Source organism: Ornithodoros turicata, unplaced genomic scaffold (genome assembly GCF_037126465.1).
Source record: "Ornithodoros turicata isolate Travis unplaced genomic scaffold, ASM3712646v1 ctg00000915.1, whole genome shotgun sequence".
NCBI lineage: Eukaryota > Metazoa > Arthropoda > Arachnida > Ixodida > Argasidae > Ornithodoros > Ornithodoros turicata.
The window spans coordinates 377,724-391,876 of NW_026999417.1; the positions used below are offsets into that span (position 1 = coordinate 377,724).

The 14,153-nt window shown below is 50.8% G+C and overlaps 1 protein-coding gene across 3 annotated transcripts in view; it reads left to right on the plus strand.

The window, feature by feature from the left end:
• LOC135375679 (spatacsin-like) overlaps nucleotides 1–14,153 on the plus strand; it is a 504,414-nt gene that overhangs the window by 348,890 nt on the left and 141,371 nt on the right. The gene's annotated exons all lie outside the window — the stretch shown is intronic.

The following is a 14,153-nucleotide window of genomic DNA, read 5'->3' on the forward strand; positions in this document are numbered from 1 at the left end:
GAACCTGGCCCACATCCCCTTCCAGCAAGTGGGGCTGTGCCGATGACGTGGCTGTGTGGGCGGACCGCAATTGAAGCAAATACTCGCGAGTCCAAGATGCCAAGCTACGCTTTTGGAAGCGCTGCAGCGCTTCTAAAAGCGTAGTTTGGCATCTTCAATGGTCTGGAAGTGCTGCTGTAGCCCAGTAGCGTGGTGCAGGTTGGGCACACACAAATCTGGCAGGGCGACAGCACGTTTGCCTATGAGCAAATGAGACGGCGATAGCGGCTCGGGCTCCCGAGGGTCGTCCGCAATATAGGTGAGGGGGCGAGAATTCACAATGGCTTCCACTTCACACACGGTTGTCGTTTATTGCTCAAAAGTTAGTCGATGTTTTCCGAGCGAGCGCCTCAAAGCTTCCTTCACCGTGCGTATGAGGCGCTCCCACCAGACTCCCCACCAGGGGGCGCGGTCGACGATGAAACGCCAGGTGATGCGATTTTGGGCGGCAAAATCTTCTACTTGCGACGCAGGCAAATTAGGCAAGCGGGACAGCAGACGGGAACATTTGTGGAAAGTGCGTGCATTGTCGGAGTAGACCACGGATGGCACCCCACGTCTGGAAATGAAATGTTTGACAGCCAAGATGAAGTCGGCGGCAGCCATAGAGGAGACGAGTTCTAAGTGTATGGCCCTGGTGACGGTGCATGTGAAAAGCAGAATGTAGGCTTTTGGAGACTGCGTACTGGTCACGGACAGAGGTCCGGCGAAATCGAGGCCCACTATGGTGAAAGGTTCTGTGGGAGTGATTCGCTCCCGTGGTAAGGAAGCCATTGGGGCCGTCAAGTGATGTTGTTTATTCTTGCGACAAGTTAAACAAGATCGCAGAACGCGTTTCGTGGTTTGCCGACAACGTAGCACCCAATACTTTTGTCGGATCCCGGCCATAGTGTCTTGGACGACTCCATGCATCAGGCGTTGGTGCACACCGAGTATCAAGAGGGTCGTGAATCGCTGTTTAGCGGGAAGGAGGGTTGGATGCTTGAGTGGTATGACTCGTGGAGCTGCAATAGACGACCACCAACGCGGAGGATGCCAGCATCATCCAAGAAAGGTTGAAATGCCTTGATGGGTGAAGAGGCCGGGAACGTTGAGCGATCGAGTAATGCGGCAATTTCCTGTGGGAAAGCGTAGCGCTGGACACATCTACTCCAGATAGCTTCTGCGTTGAGAAGCTCCTCAGAGGTGAGGGTTCCCGAGACAGAAGGCCAGCTGCGCCTAGCATTACGACCGAACCTCCCACACTAGGCGGTGAAACGTAAGACGGTCGACAGCGTACTATGGGCGGACATATCCATCCAGGATTCCGAGGTGGAGACCTCGAGAGCTGACACGGGAGGCTAGGGCAGCAGCGTGTTGCGACTCGTCCGTAGGGAGTGCGGGCGAGGGGATGAGGTCGGCAAGGTCCCGACAAGCGTTGGCGTCGTCGGACGGAAGCCATTGTGGACCGTGCCACCATAGACTGGTTTTCTTCACCGACGTGGCGCAAATGCCGCGCGTGATGAGATCGGCGGGATTGTCTCGACCCTTGCAGTGCGACCATTGCGTGCGGCAAGAAGCGGACACGATCTCCGTTACGTTCGACTTGACGAACTGCGGCTGTTTGGCTTGGTGGCCCTTGATCCACTGGAGTGCCACTTCGGAGTCTGTCCAAAAGTGTGGTTGAGCAGAGGCCACAACAAGCAGGCTCGAAATGTGGCTGTAGAGGCGCGTCGCCAGCAAACAAGCAAGTAACTCGAGGCGTGGTAACGAAACGGGTTTCAGGAGAGCGAGGCGAGCTCTGGCAAGAAGCAAGACGGAAGAGATGACACCTTTAGAATCGCAGCTTCGGATATATACGGCGGTACCATAGGCCTTTGGGCTAGCGTCGGCGAGGCAGTGTACATCTAGCACGAGGTTGCGCAGCGGAAGAACACAGCGAGGAACGCTGAGGTGGTCGATAAGAGCTAAGCCAGTTTTCCATTTCTCCCACATGACGTGGTCCCCGGCACTAGTAGGCTCATCCCAAGAGGCCTGTTGAAAGAAGGAGCTGTTGAAAGAAGATTTTGCTGGTTATGACGAAGGGCGCAAGATACCCCAAGGAATCGTAGGTGAGGGAGAAAGTCTTGAGTACTACACGCTTCGTGGTCTGTTGTGAACGCGAGAAGGCCACAGCACGATGAGTTGACAACACAAGCAGATCTGCGTCGCGGTCCCAGAGCAGTCCGAGAACCTTGATAGTAGCCTCGCCGGTGGATGCGTTATCGTCCGAAACTCCGTCGTATAGGAATATCTGGCCTAGGGCGGACGAATTAGACGTCCACTTCCTCACGTGCATTCCCGTATCCTTCAAAATCTCCACTGTATCACGGTAAAAAGCACGGGCGTCTTCTTCAGAGATGCAACCCACGACCAGATCATCGATGTAGAAGCCTGTCCGAAGTCAGGAAACCGTGTTCGCGTATCTGGGAGCAACGGAGTCAAAATGATGCTGCAACGTTGCCGCCAAGAGGAAAGGACTCGACGTGGCGCCAAAAGGGACTGGCGTCATTCGCCACTCCTCTATATGCAGGTTTTCGGATTCTTCAACATCCCGAACCCAAAGGAAACGGAGAAGGTTTCTGTGCTCACGGCGGATAACAACTTGCAGGTAAGCCTTTCGGATATCAGCCGGGACAAACAAAGGTGTTACAACGAAGTAACAGCAGCAGATGCAGAAGATCGGCGGTAACTTTGGCCCTTTCATTAGGCAGGAATTCAGATATGGCTGCTCCGGGAGATGGGACGACGCGTCGAAAACCACGCGGAGCTTGGTTGTAACGGCTTCCTTCCGAATAACAGCGTGGTGGGGGATATAGTAGACATTCTCGTGTTCATCGACTTGGTCCACCACCCTCTCTACGTGCCCCTCACTGAAATACTCTCTGATAACGGTGTCGTAGTCGTGTAGCAATTCCGGAGACGACCGAAAACGTCGCAGCCGCTGCAAGAGCCGCCGTTGAGCTGTTGCTCGATTGTTGGCCTCCGGGGGAAGGCCCTGCCTTTTGACCATGAGTGGCACGACATAGCGGCTGTCGCACTTTCTAACTTAAGTAGAAAACAGAGTGGCGGCGAAGCTCTCCGTCTCTTCGGTGACCTGCTCGGTTACGCACAATGCATCCAAACTCCACATTTCGGAAGGGTCCAAGCTGTTGAGATGGTCTTGTTCTTCCGAAGAGAGGAAGAAAACAGAGACAACCGCAGAGAGCGTTTCATGAAGGCGAGGGCGTTCTGGATGACCCATCCGAAAGCAGTTTCACCTGCGATGACGTCGCCGGGAAGGTGTTTGACTTGTCCGGTAACTATCTTCCAGTTGTAGTCAGGGCCGATCAAGAGCCCAATCTCCGCAGTCCTGCCGGAATCCGCTGATGCTAAACCTCTGTGTTCTAAAAGATCAAGCGTAGTGGTACCAAGCGGAGGGGTGGCGACAGGACAAACTTCGGATACTACCAACGCTTCCACATCAACGACACACTGGGGATGAAAAGGAGCATCAAGACGAACCGCGGAACCTGGCAATGAAACCGTTTGGGGTGCGTTGACACTGTGATGGTCCTAGGAAGCGAGGTTCCTAGAATCACTAAATGGGCTCTCCAGATGTGCCCATCGAGCAGGCCAGTCGTATACTTCTACGAGCATCTTCTTTGGGTGTGTATGAGCACCCCTGGAGTGACAGCGGCCGTTTGAAAGAATGGACAGCACGACATTGTTTGAACGCCCCCACCCAGAGCTAAGTCAACTGTTGACGAACCAACGTCTAGCACGAAGATATAGTGCGGAGAAAGCTCTCTTTTTAGCAATTTCCCTGTTTTCCCGACTCTTCCCAAAACAGGGAATAGCAGTGGCCTGCGGAGGCTAGCAGGGCACGTAAACTGAAGCGACAGATGGGAAGAGGGAAGGCGATCACGACTTCACACGAAACCGCCGATTCCAGGAAGCCGTTTCATTACTTGGCCGGCTTTTCTCTAAGCAAGGGATGTGAGTGGGAATGGCGACCGGAGAGTCCATAAAAGGGGAGCAGCTCCATAACCAGGGGAGAAAGAGAAGTGAGGGCTGACGACCAAGACTCGTCACAGAACCGCCTGGAGCAGGAAGTCATCGCTCGGACGGGCAACCCTCAACAACTGGTGTCGCAAGGCCCGACAGGGACTTCAGACTGTGCAATCTCTCAACAAGCAGCTCGACAGCGTCCATCAACACTGTGCCGTCACAGATTGTGCCCCAAGGACAACGTCCAATTGTGGTGAGCCGGCAGCCTGTGCACAGATCTCTTGTGTTAGATTAAATTGTGTGCCCATTATTTACTGGTGTTGGCCTCGTTCCTTCTACAAACTACCACAAAGGGACCCCTATCTCGTGTGCTGTCGTTCCCACCGGGAGCGGTCATCACAACGCGAAAGAGAATACTGAGTGGTCTTCTTGGCCTTTGATGTCACACTGCAGCTCCCGTAAGAGGCCTTGCCGGATGAACGTCTGCTGGCTCCCAGTATCTAAGAGTATACAAACTGACCTCGTTCCCGCAGCTATGAGGCTGGATGCGAGCGTTGCTGCGGTACAATCACTCCAGGAGGGGTGGGCTGGCGATGCCTGACCCAGAGACGAAGAGGGATACAAACTGGGTACGAAGTCTCGTCGCTGAACGTCGCAAAGGACCGAACGGTGATGCCTGTGACATGAAGTACAAGGTAAACGTGCAGCTCAACGATAGAGCCTTGAAAAATGTCCGGGTTTGCCGCAACGGAACATCTCCCGGCGCGGGATATGCGAATCTTCTTGTCGGCAGGCGACATGGAAACCGGACACGATGAGAGTGGATGGTCCGGAGGCAAACACAAGGGACAGGCGGATGACTGACGAGTAACTAAACGTTGGCGAGGGTCTACAGCTTGCATAGGAGTCTGGCTTGTGGTGGCTAAGGCCGAAGCTGTGGGAAGGTCATTGCTATCGCTGGATCCTCTGGGGCGGCGATAGGACGCTGGCTCCGGTTGACGACTTAGGGAGACGTCTTCTCGCGTCTCAACTTGCACCTTGAGAAACGAAGTTAACGCCTGAATATCTTCTGCCGGGGACCTGGCACTCTCTGAAGTAGCGGGGGTCTGGCTGCTTGGACTTGCATCTACCCTTTTCTGACGAAAGAGTACGCAAAGCGGTTCGGGAAGACAACGCGTGACGACACGACACAGGACCACTTACTGCATACTGCTCCATAGGAATGCCAAGGGCGTCCAAGGCCGCTATCCGGCAGGTGACTTCATCAAGCAAAAGTCGAAGCTGGGCGGCATTTTCGGAACTGGCCACGGGACGAAGCGCGAGCACACGATCAATATGCTCTGCCGCAAGTACGTCGGAGCGGTAAAAACTGTGCTTCAGAAGATCCACTGCAGCAGCATAATTGTCTCCACTAATTCGAATACCGTCGATAGCGCGTTTAGCCTCGTCGGTCAGGTATGTGGCGATATACTTGAACTTCTCAACGGGCGCTAACGACGTGTTTGAGTGGATCGTGACGTCAAAGTGCTCCCAAAAGTGCTTCCAGTCCTGGATCTTACCGGAAAACTTGGGCACTTGGAGCTTGGGAAGAATAACTGACTTCGAGTCTTCGCAGCGTTGCTGAGGAGCCTTCTGAAATCTTAGCACCCGCCGTGCGCGTGAGATAGTGTCCTCGAGATTCCGTCCATACTAGAAGACGCCGTCGAGTTCGGCTGCCAACTCTTCTTCGGCCGTCAGTTCTGAAATTTGTCGGTCAAGATCGTAGAGAGGCTGGCGCTTCGTGGTAAGGTAGTCCAATGTAGCTTCGACGTCAGCGTATGATAGGTTTGGCTGGGTGAGCAGTTCTCTCAGCTGGCCCATGGTCTTCGTCAGAAATGAGCGAAGGCCGCCGCGTGTCTGCTTGAGACGTTCCATTGCTTACGAAGTCTTTCTATGTATTCCGGTTTGGAAAAGGGGGGTCTCCGGTTTCGGCACCAAAGTGTGGGGAAAGAAACAGGAGACACCGAAGGGACGACCGTCAGCTGAGGATACCCAATTCGTTTTAATCTCAAACCGAAAGAAGGAACTGAACGAGCGTGTCGCGTAAGGCGCGCTGCTTGGCCCTAAGGTTCTTCCTCGTCATTTACTTGCAACATCTCTTCTTCTTCGCAGGCCTTTTTTTGTTTGTTAAAAAAAAAAGACTTTTCGTTTGGCATTCATATTGGATATATGTCATACAGATATTCTTCAGCCCATGGAAGCAGATCCCATGGGCACAGGATCTCATTTTTATGCGGTCTTTGCAAACTGGATTTTGCGGCGAGTCTCTTTGCCGTATCTCACCGCAAGTTCCTTCCCCGTGCGTGGTGGCGAAGAAGTTCCAAGCGGCAGCGACGCCCATGTCCTCATCATGGTTCCAGAAGTTCGCGAAGTTTTTGCGGTTCTTGTACTGGAAAGCTGCTTCAACATTCATGCATGACTTGTAAGAAGTCGGGCAGAGCTTGTCCCCAGGTGCGAAACCAATTGACGTCAACCTTCGGGCCAGGCTGACCCCAGGCAGAAATCTGGAATGGGACCATTTCAAAATGGTTTAACGAACTGGTCCCACTCTGGTAATGGTCCCACTCTGGTCCCACTTGCCAAGTGGTCCCATGGGGGACCAGTTCGTTAAACCACTTCAGAATGGGACCACTCTGGAGTGAGACCGCTTCAAAGTGGTTTATTGGACAGGTCCCACTTTGAGTGTGTCCCACTTACTGACTGGGACCAGTTGAAAGTGGAACCAGCTTCACGATGGTCCCACTTGAACTGGAACCAGTGGAATTGATCCAGTGGTCCCCTCTGCTAAGTGGCCCGGGATCCGACCACTTAGCAGCTGGGGCCACTGAATGCATGACTGAAAATAATGCGTAGAAATGCACATATTGCTCAATTAAATACCGTTTATTTTGCTAAAAGCATACACTGAGCAGAAAGAAATAATCAATACATCTCTACATGTACATACCACGTAGTATAAGTCTGATCACTCACTGTGTCTTGACAAAGCATATGCCTGACTGTGCGATGCACTCACGGACCACAGGGAGCTTTCGTTCGTTGGCCACCTCACATCTTGTATTTTCTTAGAGAAGATGACACATGACACTCCTGTTTTCCATGCAGGTCGCGACACCCCCTTCCTCTTCACCGTACGTTCGGAATCTAATTATCCTGTTTCTCTTCCAAGTTCCACCTAAGTTTCTAAAATGAAACATGTATTTAATAGCAATCAAAACATCACGGTCATCACTCATACCTGCAAACATTCGCGACGTGCAGTCCGATTGGCGTTTCACAGTGCGTTTTGCCCCTACGCCGTTTAGGTCTTCTTGGCGTCAAAACTGTTCCGGGAAATCGACAATGTGTTGCACAGGAACCATTGTCATTGCATTGTCTTACAAAGCCCACTAAAACACACGTAAATACTGCACAGGAGATACACCATCCTTGCGACGGCAACTGAAGACCAAACCAACTTGCTGCGACGCGTTAAAGCTCTCCAACTGCCATGCCGCCATGCCACCTGCCACTCTCGCCTCTCGCGCCCTCTCCTCTCCCTCTCGGCTCTCGCTGTTTGAAGTTTGAATTTGTAGCCGGCGTAGCGTCTCCATATTGCATCAGCCTCTGCAGTTGCCTTTTCTTTCTTTTTTTCGTTGTCTTTCTTCTAGTTATTTAGCTTAATTTTTGTTGTTGTTGAGATGTATTTTTTACCTTTCTCTGGTACTTAATCTGTTATGATATGCACCTTCAGATGAGAATATGTGCTCGAATTGGAGTTACAGGGATACAGCATATATTTGATCGCAGACGCACGCACCTGGATAAACAGCAATAAAAAGAGATCATGCATGTGCTAAAATAGATCAGAGTAATAGACCAAACAAAACCAGAAGGATATATGGCGAGTGTGGACAAGATGAAATCTCAAAGGGGAAAGCTGGGAAGCTGCCCAACTTGGAGTCTCAAGTGACCATTCTGGGAACAAAATGGTACCTGTGAGGCTCCAGCTGGAAGTGCTGGAACCATCTGAGCCCAAAATGGAACCCGCTTAAAGCCAGAGTGGGAACCACACACCACTTTGGCACCCTTCTGGGCCCAGAATGGAACCCACTTAAAGCCAGAGTGGGAACCACACACCACTTTGGCACCCATCTGGGCCCAGAATGGAACCCGCTTAAAGCCAGAGTGGGAACACTGCACCATTTTGGGACCCATATGGGCCCAGAATGGAACCCGGTTAAAGCCAGAATGGGACCACTAACGCCACTTGGGGACCCATCTGGGACCAGAATGGAACCCGCTTAAAGCCAGAGTGGGACCATTAATACCACCTGGGGACCCATCTGGGACCATTCAGCTGCAAATGGAACCACTTGGGGATCATTTGGGAACCAGTCCTGATTTCTGCCTGGGACGGAAATGCTTTTTGTGCCCCGAACCTTCTTTTTGTGATTTGCAAATGGATCCGCACAGTTTCTGGACATTATTGCAGATGGGGACTTACTAGTGTAGAGGTAGTAATAATGGTACCCACATATGTCGTTGATGGTTGCTGCGCTGCGCCGAGATCGAGACTGCTGTTCCTCGGTTAGGCTTGAAAACTGAATACTCGTGATGCTGTAAAAAGGACTGCACTTCCGTGGTTCAAATGCGCATGTTTGCGCAATATCAGCATTCTCATCTCCCAGATCTTCGCGGCGGCTACTGACCGATGCACTTTCCGTCGTGAAAAAGGGCGAACCGCACAGCACCTCAGATTTGGATGTCCGCATGACTGACCTTGGCGTCGACACAGCTTGCACGATGCCATAAAGTCGGTATTTGGCACGTTCAAGGGTGGCATCTGTCCCTTCACTTTTCTTTTATTGACACGCACTTATATGTCATCAGAAGCGTGGAACAGCCAAGTATTGGAGGGCAAAGGAGCGCCCGGAACCCGGAAACTTCACGTGCGGCATGGCTCCTACACCGCTCTACTTCAAGAAATTGTGTATTACTAACAAGAAAAAACACCCTCGAGATATTTTATTCCTGCAAACTAGAGGCATTGATTTACACTTGATACCACGCTTGAAGTTCTAGGCCGTCCGGCAGTTTGCTTTTTCGTCGTCTCTACTTAGGCATTTTCGCAAAAAAAAAGAACTGAAATTTGGGATTTTTTTATTTACAAAATGGCTACACCTAGGGGCTTGACAATCTTTTGAGGTAATGTCCACATTGTGGGGAATAAACAAAAAAAAAAAGGTATTTCGATATGTGACACGTAACGCGGCATAAAAACATCATAAATATTGCAGGTTTTGTGCAACATTGGCGGTCGTTTTTCTTTGCTGTTCTAGGTTCAAAACCTGTAGAAACCCGCTCACAAACAGACATATCCTTCCAAGCGCATCTTAAAATTTTCCCGATCCGTTGAAGGGTTGGCACGCAAGAGCCGCGCAAAGGGAGCGAAGTTTTGCGAAAGGAAAGTTAGGTGCGCATTGCGTGGAAGTTTGGCGCCACCTAGCAGAGAAGCGGTTAGTTTTGGGACCGCAATATTTCGCTTTTTTCTTGTGTACGTGAAGGGGAAACGAGATATGTCACGAACTTTTTGCGAACCTGAGGTTTGCAGTCGAACCTACTGGTTCGCAAGGGTTCGACAAACCTTCGAACTTCAGTCGGGTTCACAGAGGTTCGCATGAGTTCGCAGATTTGGCCTTAGTCGTGAAAAGTTGAAAATTCTGTGACTGATATAGCTCTTCCAATTGAAATGTCTGTCTGTCAAACATGACAAAACATCGGATCAAACGAGCGCAGCACGGACAGGGACCCAGAAAGAACGACAACATGCAGGCGCTCAGTAGCAAGTACGGAAATTTTATTGGAAACAACAGTTCTTATAACCACAGGGAGTGTAATTGAGATTGTAATAATGCACCTGCATCTATCAAACCTACGCTTTACGTCGTCTGTCTGCGTCTGCTTCGGAATAGTTTGAAATCGTATGTTATGAAAACAAGCGACGCACAGGAATGTTGTTGTCCGGCGGCGGCTCAGTAGTGCCAGCAGGTGGTTCGCATTATACTTTTCCCTTTTCAGATTTCCAATCTACCTTGCTAGTGTAATAATAATAATAAATATATAGCACGCAGAAAAATATAGAACGTCATAATCTAAACATACCACAGGTACATGGCGGCTTTTCGAGTCGTGAAACATATGCTTCCGTTTCCGGTAACGAGATCGGCGCGCATGCGCAGGCGAAGCCGACCTTCTGTGAACGTTTTCGAATTTTCTGAAGAAAAGTCTGAATTTCGCGAACTTTTGCGAATTCGAACCTCGAGAGGTTTGTGGCATCTCTAGTGGAAACCCACTAAAAATTTCGTCGAAATCCCTGATGCTCGAGCCACCGACTTCCGACGTTTGAGCTGAAATGAGCGTATGGGATATACGTAAGTCATCTATCACAAAAACTTTTCAGTAGAGCGCGTTGCGCTCCAAATGAAACTGGCGTGTTCGTATAGCATTACCGGTAAACATACGTATGAGATGTTTTTCGTCACCTTCCTATTGTCAAGTGGCTCAAGAAGATGCATGATGCGGTCATCGCATCAAAAGGTATTTAAACCCGAACATCGTAAAACCAAACATCAGGTAAACATCGTAAACCCGAAGGAGCGCAGTCCGCAGACATACGTCAAATACAGCTGACACCTAGCTAAAAGAACTGCAGCATAGGCGTGTGGTGGCCACCGATGATGACGACGATGTGCCCCAGCTGCCACGCGATACCGCGCTGGCTCGTCAGTTCTACCGGCAGAGTCATAGCATGAGGCCACGTACGTCTGCCCGCTGAGACATTCCATCATTGTCTGTCAGGACTCGTGTAGAGGAAGACTATCGTCCTCTACGTTTGGTGACCCGGACGAAGAGTACCATGTTCGGCGTAATTCGCCCTCTTACCATCCCAAATTTTGACAATCATCGCCCCATTTCGCATCGTCCTGAGTACGTCGTTCCACCGGGGGCCCGTAATAGGAGGCCAGCATCTTCTCGCTCTGACCCGGCACCCTTCAGCTTCGACGCCCCGTACCGGTCGCGGTGCACCGGGGTCCTTAACCACGACCTGACAACGCGTCAGCTCAGCAACGCCTGAACACACTCGTGACAACGGCTCACGTCGCCCCCACCGAACACGCCCTGCCTGCCTTCGCCACTCGCCACGTACTCGTGACCCACCAGCGACCGCCAAGTGACCGCTCATTCCTGCGTCATGCCTCTTGTCGCCGCGTCTGTCTACCCGCTCCGAGTCTGAGGGGGGAGTACTGTGGTGGCCTACGGAGTAAGGGCTGTCCCCCTCAGGTACCCGCGGGAGCCGGTGTAAAATATGTACCACTGCGCCCATACGCTTTGTTGCAAGCCCATTGCCGAGACTGTGCGCGCGCTCCGATTGGTCGACAATGTTTTGAAATCCCAATTCGTACGTGCGCATGTGCATGCAGCGTCTTGACCTTTTTAGCATAGTTTCGAAACAGCACGGCGTCCTCCTGTGTTCCGTGTTTTGGTGGTGTCAATCGACAGAACAGTTTGCAGAAACATGTTCACAGGCTGATTTGTGCGTCGGTGTTACTCTACGCGTGTTGTGCTGTTCCTGGACACAAGTATTATCCCACGAACAGTCTATCCAACTGCGAAACTGGACTGGACTGGGCTGGATTCATGATTTGGAGCGGTTGGAGCGTAAAGAACACGTTCGAGCGCCGCCTCAAGGACTGACAACAAAGACAGGATTCCGTGCCACACAAGCAGAGGCGTCAGAAGTCCTTCACGGCAAGGGAGGGCGAGCCATAGCCTAACCCAACCCAACCCAACCCAACCCAACCCAACCCAACCTTAACATAACCTAGAGGAGAGCACTACGGAGAGCACTGTCGTGGAGCATAGGGTTGCTACCTGTCCGGATTTCACCCGAACAGCTCGGAAATTCAAGACTTGCGTTCGGTGTCGCAGTCACCGAAGTGAAGTCACACGTGGTGAAGGTGTAATCCGGACATAAAATGTTCGGCAATTGGTCAAGTAGGAGTAAAAACCTTATCACTTCACGTGAGCTATGTACAGTTTCAGATGTACAGTTTTGACTTCAGAAGTGGTGCCCTGAAGTCAGCTATCGAGGGTGGTTCGTTGTTACGAAGTGTTTTGCATTCGTCTAGAGAAAGGAATAGTGACTATCATAATTCAATTTACCAAACTTGCTCTCCATGCATATTGGCCGAATGCTCCAAGTATTTGAAACATGAAGCACTAGTCTTCCTGAACATTGCCTCGCCTTGCAACCCGCTCTCGTCGTTTACAGGACTTCCACCAAATTCACTTCGCACTTCCCTTCACGCTCTTTCACTTTTCGAAGGCGTAACTTCTCGTATAGTACTGGTCACATCCAGGTCTTCTTGGTGAAGTAGTTTTCAGGCGCCAAAACTGTTAATTCTCACCTTCACGCAACAATAGCTGGGTGCCGTGTCTGTCAGTTCGAATCGAAACTAGGGTTGCAGGATAGGCATTGCTGTAGTGAAATTATCCCGGAATCACCACGTCTGCATCGCAAATAGGAATAGAATGGTGGGGACGGTGAATGGTGAACGGTAGGAATGAAATAGGAATGGCACATGGTAGTAATAATTCGTGGCTTTACGTCGCCAGACAACTCTGATCATGAGCGACGCCACAGTGGTCAGTCTGTGGATTGTCTTTGCCCACCTAAGGGTTCTTTAACGTGCGCCGAAAGACACATTGTAGTGATCGGAAGAATGGAACGGCATCAACATTTATCAGAAGGGTTTGTGGAATTAGTGTTTCCACAAAAGGGCAGATGTTTTTTGAAGAAAGCGACATGCTCCTATATGGACCTCGATTAGTCTTGTTCTGTTTGTCGTACTTGGTCCCCCAGGGATGCACGAACCAAATCACGCACGTGTATTTGCTTTCAAGATCTGGCTCTGACGACTTTTGCAGCCCCATCTTCTTTAAGATAGCGTGCTCTCAATATCAGTCAGCAGTGGTAACCTAGATGAAAATTGTGAAAAAGGAATACCACTGCAGCAGAGGCGCCATATAACACAATTTTTTTCTTTTCTGCACATGTAAAAGTGCAATTTGACTGCTACATAACCCAGAGAAGTTGTAGGTAATGCGATAACAGCAGCTCTGAATTATGTAAGCTCCCGGCTCATTTTCCGGGTTGTCGCCCAGTACCGTTAAGAGGCACGCGGGCCTTGCGGCGCTTGCGAAAAGTTGGGGGGGTGGCCTCGCCCCCCTCGCTTTTGGTCAGGGGGCGGCCACCCCCCGCTGCCCCACCCTCCGACGCCCATGCACACGAGCGCGTTCCTCTTTACTGCAATGTATGATGCACTGCAGCAGCGAAAGAAGGTGCTCATCATGAAATGGTTCGCACTAATGAGACTGGCTCGGTATTTAACGGTGTGTTCGTTTTGCATCAAGTTAGAACTTGGTTAGAGCGTGTCAGCAAGGCAGTGGACTTTGTATTCACAGTGCACCCATGTATCATATCTTTGAATCCGTACTTTGTGTGAATAAATGTTTCTTTTAGCCAAAAGTCGCTTCAATTATTTTGAATACCGGATAACGGCGGCAGGCGTGTAATCCAGTAGAAGTCGATGATAGCCGGCACCGATCGAAAGGTCAGCCGAACGTTAAGGCTCCTGATTGGCCGACTGGATATGCATAATGTATATAACGTTGCACTCTCATTGGTCGTGTGCCCAGTGTTGTGTGAATTATCTCGGACTATGTTCTCTATGGTGAGTTGTTGGAGCCTGGTAAGCGGCATCATCTAGCGCAACTCCATTACTTCTGGACCCAGATCTTGGGGCCCGATCTTCAACTTTCACATAGCGATCGTTATCGTTATATTTAAGGTTCGAGCGCTCCACAGCCGCTTTGGTAGGCTCGCGCAAGAGCACGTGGCGAATCACGGGCCGAAGTGATGCATTTAACGAGCGTTATGGGATAACGACAAGTTGAAGATCGGGCCCTTGATTTTCACATAGCGACCGTTGTCGTTATATTTATGAATATCGGGCTCCTGTACT